This window comes from Aquarana catesbeiana, linkage group LG08 (genome assembly GCF_042186555.1).
Source record: "Aquarana catesbeiana isolate 2022-GZ linkage group LG08, ASM4218655v1, whole genome shotgun sequence".
Classification (NCBI taxonomy): domain Eukaryota; kingdom Metazoa; phylum Chordata; class Amphibia; order Anura; family Ranidae; genus Aquarana; species Aquarana catesbeiana.
In genome coordinates, this window is record NC_133331.1 from 297,656,062 (window position 1) to 297,668,270 (window position 12,209).

The window sequence follows — 12,209 nt, forward strand, 5'->3', positions numbered from 1 at the left end:
GCTGTATACTCTGTCCTGTGGTACTGGGGCTGTGTACTCTGTCCTGTAATGCTGGGGCTGTATACTCTGTCCTGTGGTACTGGGGCTGTATACTCTGTCCTGTGATGCTGGGGTTGTATACTCTGTCCTGTAATGCTGGGGCTGCATATTATGTCCTGTAATGCTGGGGCTGTATACTCTGTCCTGTAATGCTGGGGCTGTATACTCTGTCCTGTGGTGCTGGGGCTGTATACTCTGTCCTGTGTTGCTGGGGCTGTATACTCTGTCCTGTGGTGCTGGGGTTGTATACTCTGTCCTGTAATGCTGGGGTTGTATACTATGTCCTGTAAAGCTGGGGCTGCATATTATGTCCTGTAATGCTGGGGCTGTATACTCTGTCCTGTGATGCTGGGGCTGTATACTCTGTCCTGTAATGCTGGGGCTGCATATTATGTCCTGTAATGCTGGGGCTGTATACTCTGTCCTGTGATGCTGTATACTCTGTCCTGTGGTGCTGGGGCTGTATACTCTGTCCTGTAATGCTGGGGCTGTATACTATGCCCTGTAATGCTGGGGCTGTATACTCTGTCCTGTGGTACTGGGGCTGTATACTCTGTCCTGTAATGCTGGGGCTGTATACTCTGTCCTGTGATGCTGGGGCTGTATACTCTGTCCTGTGATGCTGGGGTTGTATACTCTGTCCTGTAATGCTGGGGCTGCATATTATGTCCTGTAATGCTGGGGCTGTATACTCTGTCCTGTGGTGCTGGGGCTGTATACTCTGTCCTGTGTTGCTGGGGCTGTATACTCTGTCCTGTGGTGCTGGGGCTGTATACTCTGTCCTGTGGTGCTGGGGTTGTATACTCTGTCCTGTAATGCTGGGGCTGCATATTATGTCCTGTAATGCTGGGGCTGTATACTCTGTCCTGTGGTGCTGGGGTTGTATACTCTGTCCTGTAATGCTGGGGCTGCATATTATGTCCTGTAATGCTGGGGCTGTATACTCTGTCCTGTGGTGCTGGGGCTGTATACTCTGTCCTGTGGTACTGGGGCTGCATATTATGTCCTGTAATGCTGGGGCTGTATACTCTGTCCTGTGGTGCTGGGGCTGTATACTCTGTCCTGTAATGCTGGGGCTGTATACTATGCCCTGTAATGCTGGGGCTGTATACACTGTCCTGTGGTACTGGGGCTGTATACTCTGTCCTGTAATGCTGGGGCTGTATACTCTGTCCTGTGATGCTGGGGTTGTATACTCTGTCCTGTAATGCTGGGGCTGCATATTATGTCCTGTAATGCTGGGGCTGTATACTCTGTCCTGTGGTGCTGGGGTTGTATACTCTGTCCTGTAATGCTGGGGCTGTATACTCTGTCCTGTAATGCTGAGGCTTTATACTATGTACTGTAATGCTGGGGCTGTATACTCTGTCCTGTGATGATGGGGCTGTATACTCTGTCTTGTGGTGCTGGGGCTGTATACTATATGGGCACTGATAAGCTGCACTGATGAGGCTGCACATATGGGCACTGGTAACCCTGCACTGATGAGGCTGCACTGATAAGGCAGCACTGATGGGCATTGAGGTGGCATTGAGAAGGCTGCCCTGATGGGCACTGATTAGGCTGCACTTATGGGCACTGATAAGCTGCACTGATGGGTCTGCGCATACAGGCACTAGTGAGCCTGCACTGATGGGCACTGATAAGACAGCACGGAGGTGGCACTGATGAGGCTACACAGATAAGCAGTGGACACCTTCCACTGCTTTACTGACACTGTCCACTGCCAAACATCTGTAGGAGGTGTTAAGTTTAATTTTGTACGTCTTATTTTCAGTTTGATGTGTATTATATGTGACGTTACATATCACAGAGACCGGTGTTGTCTTAATATTGAAGTTTATTGAGATTTCCATACATTAGAGCAGGGTTCCCCAACCACCAGGCCTCAAATCAGGGCCACAGGTGCGACAAATGGAGGCGGGCGGCTTGAGAGAGCAAGGCAAGCGGGTGGGCGGATGAGAGAAATGCGTGGATCAGAGAAGCGGACTGGCGAGACATCATCTCTCACCGCCCGCCCCGCATCTCACTCTTTCTGTGGTGCTGTATACTCTGTCCTGTGGTGCTGGGGCTGTATACTCTGTCCTGTGATTCTGGGGCTGTATACTCTGTTCTGTTGTGCCGGGGCTGTATACTCTGTCCTGTGATTCTGGGGCTGTATACTCTGTTCTGTTGTGCCGGGGCTGTATACTCTGTCCTGTGATGCTGGGGCTGTATACTCTGTCCTGTGGTGCTGGGGCTCTATACTACGTCCTGTAATGCTGGGGCTGTATACTCTGTCCTGTGGTACTGGGGCTGTATACTCTGTCCTGTGATGCTGGGGCTGTATACTCTGTCCTGTGATGCTGGGGCTGTATACTCTGTCCTGTGGTGCTGGGGCTCTATACTACGTCCTGTAATGCTGGGGCTGTATACTCTGTCCTGTAATGCTGGGGCTGTATACTCTGTCCTGTGATGCTGGGGCTGTATACTCTGTCCTGTGATGCTGGGGCTGTATACTCTGTCCTGTGATTCTGGGGCTGTATACTCTGTTCTGTTGTGCCGGGGCTGTATACTCTGTCCTGTGATTCTGGGGCTGTATACTCTGTTCTGTTGTGCCGGGGCTGTATACTGTGTCCTGTGATGCTGGGGCTGTATACTCTGTCCTGTGGTGCTGGGGCTCTATACTACGTCCTGTAATGCTGGGGCTGTATACTCTGTCCTGTGTTGCTGGGGCTGTATACTCTGTCCTGTGTTGCTGGGGCTGTATACTCTGTCCTGTGGTGCTGGGGCTGTATACTCTGTCCTGTGATGCTGGGGCTGTATACTATGTCCTGTAATGCTGGGGCTGTATACTCTGTCCTGTGTTGCTGGGGCTGTATACTCTGTCCTGTGTTGCTGGGGCTGTATACTCTGTCCTGTGATGCTGGGGCTGTATACTATGTCCTGTAATGCTGGGGCTGTATACTCTGTCCTGTGTTGCTGGGGCTGTATACTCTGTCATGTGGTGCTGGGGCTGTATACTCTGTCCTGTGATGCTGAGGCTGTATACTCTGTCCTGTGATGCTGGGGCTGTATACTCTGTCCTGTGATGCTGGGGCTGTATACTCTGTCCTGTGATGCTGGGGCTGTATACTCTGTCCTGTGATGCTGGGGCTGTATACTCTGTCCTGTGGTGCTGGGGCTGTACACTCTGTCCTGTGCTGCTGGGGCTGTATACTCTGTCCTGTGGTGCTGGGGCTGTATACTCTGTTCTGTGTTGCTGGGGCTGTATACTCTGTCCTGTGGTGCTGGGGCTGTATACTCTGTCCTGTAATGCTGGGGCTGTATAGTCTGTCCTGTGGTGCTGGGGCTGTATACTCTGTCCTGTGGTGCTGGGGCTGTATACTCTGCCCTCTGATGCTGGGGCTTTATAATATGTCCTGTAATGCTGGGGCTGCATATTATGTCCTGTAATGCTGGGGCTGTATACTCTGTCCTGTGGTGCTGGGGCTGTATACTCTGTCCTGTAATGCTGGGGCTGTATACTCTGTCCTGTGGTACTGGGGCTGTATACTCTGTCCTGTAATGCTGGGGCTGTATACTCTGTCCTGTGATGCTGGGGTTGTATACTCTGTCCTGTAATGCTGGGGCTGCATATTATGTCCTGTAATGCTGGGGCTGTATACTCTGTCCTGTGATGCTGGGGCTGTATACTCTGTCCTGTAATGCTAGGGCTTTATACTATGTACTGTAATGCTGGGGCTGTATACTCTGTCCTGTGATGCTGGGGCTGTATACTCTGTCCTGTAATGCTGGGGCTGTATACTATGCCCTGTAATGCTGGGGCCATATACTCTGTCTTGTGGTGCTGGGGCTGTATACTATGTCCTGTGGTGCTGGGGCTGTATACTCTGCCCTCTGATGCTGGGGCTTTATAATATGTCCTGTAATGCTGGGGCTGCATACTCTGTCCTGTAATGCTGGGGCTGTATACTATGTCCTGTGGTGCTGGGGCTGCATATTATGTCCTGTAATGCTGGGGCTGTATACTCTGTCCTGTAATGCTGGGGCTGTATACTCTGTCCTGTAATGCTGGGGCTGTATACTATGCCCTGTAATGCTGGGGCTGTATACTCTGTCCTGTAATGCTGGGGCTGTATACTATGTCCTGTAATGCTGGGGCTGTATACTCTGTCCTGTGGTACTGGGGCTGTATACTCTGTCCTGTAATGCTGGGGCTGTATACTCTGTCCTGTGATGCTGGGGTTGTATACTCTGTCCTGTAATGCTGGGGCTGCATATTATGTCCTGTAATGCTGGGGCTGTATACTCTGTCCTGTGGTGCTGGGGTTGTATACTCTGTCCTGTAATGCTGGGGCTGCATATTATGTCCTGTAATGCTGGGGCTGTATACTCTGTCCTGTAATGCTGGGGCTTTATACTATGTACTGTAATGCTGAGGCTTTATACTATGTACTGTAATGCTGAGGCTGTATACTCTGTCCTGTGATGATGGGGCCGTATACTCTGTCTTGTGGTGCTGGGGTTGTATACTATGTCCTGTGATGCTGGGGCTGTATACTCTGTCTTGTGGTGCTGGGGCTGTATACTATGTCCTGTGATGCTGGGGCTGTATACTCTGTCCTGTGGTGCTGGGGCTGTATACTCTGTCCTGTGATGCTGGGGCTGTATACTCTGTCCTGTGGTGCTGGGGTTGTATACTCTGTCCTGTGGTGCTGGGGTTGTATACTCTGTCCTGTGATGCTGGGGCTGTATACTAGGCCCTGTAATGCTGGGGCCGTATACCCTGTCTTGTGGTGCTGGGGCTGTATACTCTGTCCTGTAATGCTGGGGCTGTATACTCTGTCTTGTGGTGCTGGGGCTGTATACTATGTCCTGAAATGCTGGGGCTGCATATTATGTCCTGTAATGCTGGGGCTGTATACTCTGTCCTGTTGTGCTGGGGCTGTATACTCTGTCCTGTGGAGCTGGGGCTGTATACTCTGTCCTGTAGTGCTGGGGCTGTATACTCTGTCCTGTGGTGCTGGGGCTGTATACTCTGTCCTGTAATGCTGGGGCTGTATACTATGCCCTGTAGTGCTGGGGCTGTATACTATGTCCTGTAATGCTGGGGCTGCATATTATGTCCTGTAATGCTGGGGCTGTATACTCTGTCCTGTGGTGCTGGGGCTGTATACTCTGTCCTGTAATGCTGGGCTATATACTCTACCTTGAGCATTGCTTGCACCTTGAACATTCCCTGAACACTGGCAAATCAGCTTCCCAGCTTGCAAGCTGGAAAGCTTCCCATAGACTGCTGTGTGTCCGGCGCCTGGACACTCTTATGCCCCGTACACACGATCGGATTTTTCGTCTACAAAAGTCTGACGGACTAAAGCCGGCTGACAATCCGATCGTGTGTGGGCTTCCCCGGACTTTCAGCGCACTTTTCCAGCCGCAAATCTGACGGACTTTAGATTTGGAACAGGCTTCAAATCTTTACGTCGTAACTACGCCGGACCCAGAAATCCGCTCGTCTGTATGCTAGTCCGACGGGCAAAAACCGACGCTAGGGCAGCTATTGGCTACTGGCTATCAACTTCCTTATTTTAATCCGGTGTACGTCATCATGTACGAATCCGTGGGACTTTTGTGTGATCGTATGTAGGCAAGTCCGTTCGTAAGAAAGTCTGCCGCAAGTCCGCCAAAAGTCCGTCGAAAGTCTGTCGGACAGGCTGTCGGACTTTTGTAGCTGAAAAGTCTGACCGTGTGTACGTGGCATTAGAGTGAACACTGCACCAAACTTTGGAGGAGACTGTACCAAACTTTGATAAAAAGTTTTTTAATATAAGTGAAGTTACTCCCTAGAAGCTCTCATGGCATCTGGTCCCTTCTGCTTACCACAAGACAAACATACTCACGTGTCCTCAACCACTTCCATAGAGCAATCGATGCATTCGCAGGGTGACCCGGATACCAGAGGCAGAAACGCAGCTGCTATTTTTGCGTTGGGCACACTTAATGGCCACCTGCTAAAAGCTGGACCCCCAGCCAATGTTCGCCTATGGCAGGACCCATTTTCTCTGCATATGTGTGCCATGACACCACCCCGCTGATAGCTTGGGACTCAGTGACCACTCGAGCCATCCTGGAAGACTTCTGGATATCACAGGACTAGGGATGAGCTTCGAGTTCGAGTCAAACCCATGTTCGACCGTTCATCGAATTTCGAACGTTATGGGCCGTTCGCGCCAAATTCCAGTGGCGCGTCACTGCCCATAATTCACTGCGGCATCGCAATGCATTGCTGGCTGATGATTGGCCAAGCATGCACTATGACCCGCGTGCTTGGCCAATCACAGTGCCGTCTGTACAGAGAGCCGTAATTGGCCAAAGCCAGGGTGGCTTTGGCCAATTATGGCTCAGGGGGTTTAGTACACGCCCCACACTATATAAGGCCGCCTGTGTGGCGGCCTTGTGTGGTGTGTTGCGGCGGAGGCAGAGAGATAGACAGAGAGACAGTGTCATTTGATTTAAGTTAGGTAGTGTAGGCAGGCGAGTCAGTTAGCTGCACTTACAGTGTATTGTGTATATATATATATATATACATCCTAGGTGTTGTGTGTATATTAATATATATATATATATATATATATATATATATATATATATATATATATATTATATTCAGTTTAGCTAGATCCGTTCCTGTTATTCTCTTCCTACTGACAGGCAGGCAGGTGTTTTTACAGTATTAACAGCTACCTGAAGAAAATTGCTGGTGTTCTTCTGATCCTATTAGTCCTATTAGCTACAGTATTTACAGTTAGTGTAGTGCGTCCTCTGCACAGTGTGCACCTAAAGCTACCTGAGGACAATTGCTGTTGTTCTGATCCTATTAATACCACAGGCAGCTACAGTATTTACAGTTAGTGTACTGTGTCCTCTGCACAGTGTGCACCTAAAGCTACCTGAAGACAATTGCTGGTGTTCTCATACTAATAATACTACAGGCAGGCAGTTGATTCTGCTAGCTGCAGTATCCCAAAGCTGGGATGTATATATATATAAATATATATATATATATATATATATATATATATATATCTATATATATATATATATATATACATATATACACATCCCAGCTTTGTGCAGCAACATCTCACTGCAGACCATTAGTATGTCTGGAAGGCCAACAAGGAGAGGCAGACAGTCACAAGCCAATAAAAGAGGGCAAGCAGGCTCTGTGTCTAGAGGCAACAGTGCTGGTCATGGAGACGGTGCATCCTCATCAGCACGTAGCCGTGGGACACGCTTGTCCATTTTTTCAGCAGCTGGCCGTGTTGAGCCGCAACATGCGGAAGATTTGATAGAGTGGATGACCAAGCCGTCCTCATCCCCCTCATCCCATCTCACCCAGGCTCAGGGTACTTTGTCTGGCAAAGCAGCTGTCAACGCGGCCTCTTCCTCCGGCTCAATGGCATCAGTGACTCCTTCCCTAGCCCCACCATGTCCTCCTGAGGAGTCCCTCGAACTGTTTGACCACAGTGTTGGGTACATGCTCCAGGAGGATGCCCAGCGTTTTGAAGGCTCCGATGATGGTACCCAGCTAGAGGAAGGCAGTAACGTGAGCCCAGAGAGAGGGGGTGCCCAAGAAGGACAGCAATCTGGCAGTCATGTTCCCCCAGCTGCAGCATACTGCCAGCTTTGCTTAAGTGATGAGGAGGGAGGGGATAATGAGGAAGTCACTGACTCCACGTGGGTGCCTCATAGGAGAGAGGAGGAGGAGGTGGAGGCGGCACATCACCAACGAGGCAGGATGCCCCCCAGGGGCCAGCTTAAGGGCAGCACACCGACTGCATCACACCGCAGAGCTCTGCATGTGCAGGGTGCTGCTGTCTCTGCGTGTTATTCCAAAAGTTATTTGGTGTGGGCCTTTTTTGAGACGAGTGCATCAGATCCCACCGCTGCTATTTGCAACATATGTCTCAAGCGTATCTCACGTGGCCAAAATATCACCCGCTTGGGCACCACATGCTTGACCAGACATATGTCGACCTGCTATGCAGTTCGTTGGCAAGCATACCTAAAAGACCCACACGAAAGAACAAAGTGGACCTCTCCTTGCTCCTCATCAGCTGGGATCTCCAACCCCACTATACCTTCAGTCTTCTCTGAGACCTGCACTGAGAGGAATGAAGGTGCAGAATTAGGTGTGTCACAGCCAAGTACTTGCGGGCAATCTGCTATCGGTACACCGACGTCAGATTGTACCAGGCAAATTTCCCTGCCCCAGCTGCTGCACCGCCGAAAGAAGTTAGCTCCCAGCCATCCACATGCCCAGTGGTAAATGCTAGCTTGGCTAAATTACTAGCACTTCAACTGCTGCCTTTTCAGTTCGTAGACTCTGCCCCCTCCCGTGAGTTTGTGGAATGTGCGGTTCCTCAGTGGCAGGTTCCCAAACGCCACTTTTTCTCATGGAAGGCAATTCCGGCTCTCTACCGGCATGTGGAAGGCAATGTCTTGGCCTCATTGGACAGGGCGGTCAGCGGGAAGGTGTATATTACCGCTGACTCATGGTCCAGCAGGCATGGACAGGGACGTTACCTATCTTTCACCGTGCACTGGGTGACTCTTCTGGCAGCTGGGAAGGATACAGGACAGGGTGCAGTAGTGTTGGAGGTTGTTCCGCCACCACGCCTCCAAAATTCTACTAGTGGTGATTCTGCCACACCTCTCTCCTCCACCCCCTCCTCTTCTTCCTCCATGGCCTCTTCCTGTGCCGATTTGTCCTCGGAACCAGCGGTGCTCTGTAGGCGTTCAAGGGGCTACGCAAGCACGCAGGCAAAAAGATGCCATGCGGTGCTTGAGCTGGTGTGCTTGGGGGACAGGAGCCACACTGGGGCAGAGATTCTGTCAACTCTGCAGGGGCAGGTTCAGAGGTGGTTGACGCCATGCCAACTTAAGCCAGGTGTGGTGGTTTGCGACAATGGCAACAACCTCCTCTCCGCCCTCTGACAGGGATAACTGACCCATGTGCCCTGTTTGGCACACGTCCTTAACTTGGTGGTGCAGCGGTTCTTGGGCAGGTACCCGGGCTTACAGGATGTCCTGAGGCAGGCCAGGAAAGTCTGTGTGCATTTCCGCAGGTCATATAATTGCCAGTGCTCGGCTGGCTGACCTCCAAAAGGAATTTAACCAGCCCTAAGGACTGCCTAATCTGTGACATGCCCACCAGGTGGAACTCAACGTTGGCCATGCTGCAGCAGCTGCACACACAGCAGAGGGCCATCAATGAGTACCTATGTGACTATGGCACCAGGACAGGGTCAGGGGACTTTGTTTTTTTTCCCCACGCCAATGGGCCATGATCAGGGATGCATGCACTGTCCTGTCCCCATTTGAGGAGGCCATGAGGATGGTGAGCAGTGACAGTGCATGCATCAGTGACACTGTCCCTCTAGTCCACCTGTTGGAGCACACGCTGTGTGGAATAATGGACAGGGCACTTGAGGCAGAACAGAGGAAGAAAGAGGAGGACTTCCTTACCTCTCAAGGCCCCCTTTATCCAGACAGTGTTCCTGTGTGCCTGCCGATCACACAGGAAGAGGACGAGGAGGAGGAGGAGGATTGTGTCAGTATGGAGGTGGAGCCTGGCATCAGCACCAGGTCTTCAAGGGATCATTTACAGTCCGAAGAAACCCATGGACTTGTACGTGGCTGGGAGGAGGTGGCTGCAGATCATGTCGTCCTTAGTAACCCAGAGGACTCTGGACCGAATGCCTCAGCAAACCTACGCTGCATGGCCTCCCTGATCCTACAAAGCCTGCAGAGGGATCCTCGTATTCATGGTATCAAGGGGAGGGATGATTACTGGCTAGCAACCCTCCTTGATCTACGTTATAAGGGTAAGGTTACGGACCTTATCTTGCCGTCGCAGAGGATGAAACATCTTCGGGAGACCTTGCAGAAAGGTTTGTGCAACGCGTTTCCAGAGCCTGGGAGGTTACAATTTCCTGGTCCTCCTGGACAACGTGTTGCTGAGGCTTTGGTCAGTCACAGAAGGAGCGGTGGAGAAGGTGGCCATCTGACTGATGCGTTCAGACAATTTTTTAGTCTGCCGCCCCAAGGTCTGATCGGTTCCAGCAACCATCGCCAGCATCTGATTCACATGATGCAGGATTACCTAGGGGCAAGATCAGACTTGGACACCTTTCCCACCGAAAATCCTCTGGGTTACTGGGTCTTGAGGATGGATCACTGGCCAGAGCTTGCACAGTATGCAATTGAGCTACTGGCCTGTCCTGCATCCACTGTTCTTTCGGAACGCACATTCAGTGCTGCTGGAGGCTTTGTAACTTATCACAGGGTGCGTCTGTCCACCGAATCGGTCAATCGGCTGACCTTCATAAAAATGAATCAGTCTTGGATTACCACCAGCTACCAAGCACCTGATGCTGATGTAACCGATTGATTTTTTTTAAAATGTGAGATCCCTTCAAGATTGTCTATGCTGATGCTGAGTGACTCCTGTTATGCTGAGTGACAGTCATCTTCCTCCTCAATTTTCATGCTGATAGCTTGTAAGAACATTTTCGGTTCTGGGCACTGCTACCAGTGGCCAAGGCCCAATTTTTCTGCCCCTGTTTAACAGGGGCGTGTAATTACAATTTTTGATGCAATATTTTGCAAGGAGGGTTCGTTCCTGCGCTCCAACTAGAGTATCTGGGAGGGGTTGCAGTGTTGTGGCACCAGTGCCTAAGGCCCAATTTTTCTGCCCCTGTTCAACAGGGGCATGTAATTACAATTCTTGATCTAATATTTCACAGCAGGGCCCATTCCTGCGCCCACCAAGAGTAACTGTGAGGCCTTACAGTGTTGTGGCACCAGCACCACCACCAAAGGCCCAATTTGTTTGCCCCTGTTCAACAGGTGCATGTAATTACAATTCTTGATATAATATTTCACAGCAGAGTCCGTTCCAGCGCCCACCAAGAGTAACTGTGAGGACATAGAGTGTTGTGGCGCCAGCACCTCCACCAAAGGCAGCATTTTTTCTAACCAATGATCAAGAATGGCATGTAATTACAATTCTTGATCTAACATTTCACAGCAGGGACCGTTCCTGCGCCCACCAAGAGTAACTATGAGGGCTTACAGTGTTATGGTACCACCAACACCTAAGGTCACAATTTCTGCAGAGTATATAGGGCAGGCCCCTACTTTCAAACATCCAACTTACAAACGACTCCTACTTGCAAACGGAAGGAGACAACAGGAAGTGAGATGAAATCTACCCCTAGGAAGGGAAATTCTCTCCTGTAAGAGTTAATATGGGAAAAACGTGTCTCCTCTTCACTGATGCTTTATCACCAATCCTTGTTTCACTAAAAACCCCAAATTGTCAAAAAACATTTGTCATTGGGACAGAAAGTGAGATGAAATCTTCTGAAGAGGAGCACAGACAGCAAAACAAATGTCACAGGGGTGATAACCCTTCCCTGTTTTCCAAAAAGCTTAAAAATAGATTTTTTGGCTGGAGCTAAACACGTTAAAAATGTACTCGTTCAAAATTACAAACAGATTCTACTTAACAACAAACCTACAGTCCCTGTCTTGTTTGCACCGCCTGTATACTGCTGTTCAGAGTATATAGGGCCTGGTGGCCCCACACCTTTCCTTTTTTAATTTGGGTGCGGGGTTCCCCTTAATATCCATACAAGACCAAAAGGGCCTGGTAATGGACTGGGGGGTACCCATGCCGCTTGTCAAACTGATTTTCATCCATATTGCCAGGACCCGACATTACATTAAAGCCGCAAGCAGTTTTAAATGACTTTTTTTCCTTTAAAAATGTCATTTTGTGCAGGGACTGTTCTAAACACGGGAAACACGCACCACTTTACAGGCATACTATAGACACCCCCCCAGGTACAATATTTAAAGGAATATTTCACTTTTTTGCTCCCGAAAAAACGGCGTTTTTTAAAACTTTTTTTTGCATTGATACATGTCCCCTGGGGCAGGACCCGGGTCCCCAAACCCTTTTTAGGACAATAACTTGCATATTAGCCTTTAAAATGAGCACTTTTGATTTTGAACGTTCGAGTCCCATAGACTTTAACGGGGTTCTAAAGTTCGCGCAAACATTCGGTCCGTTCGCAGGCTCTGGTGCAAACCGAACCGGGGGGTGTTTGGCTCATCCC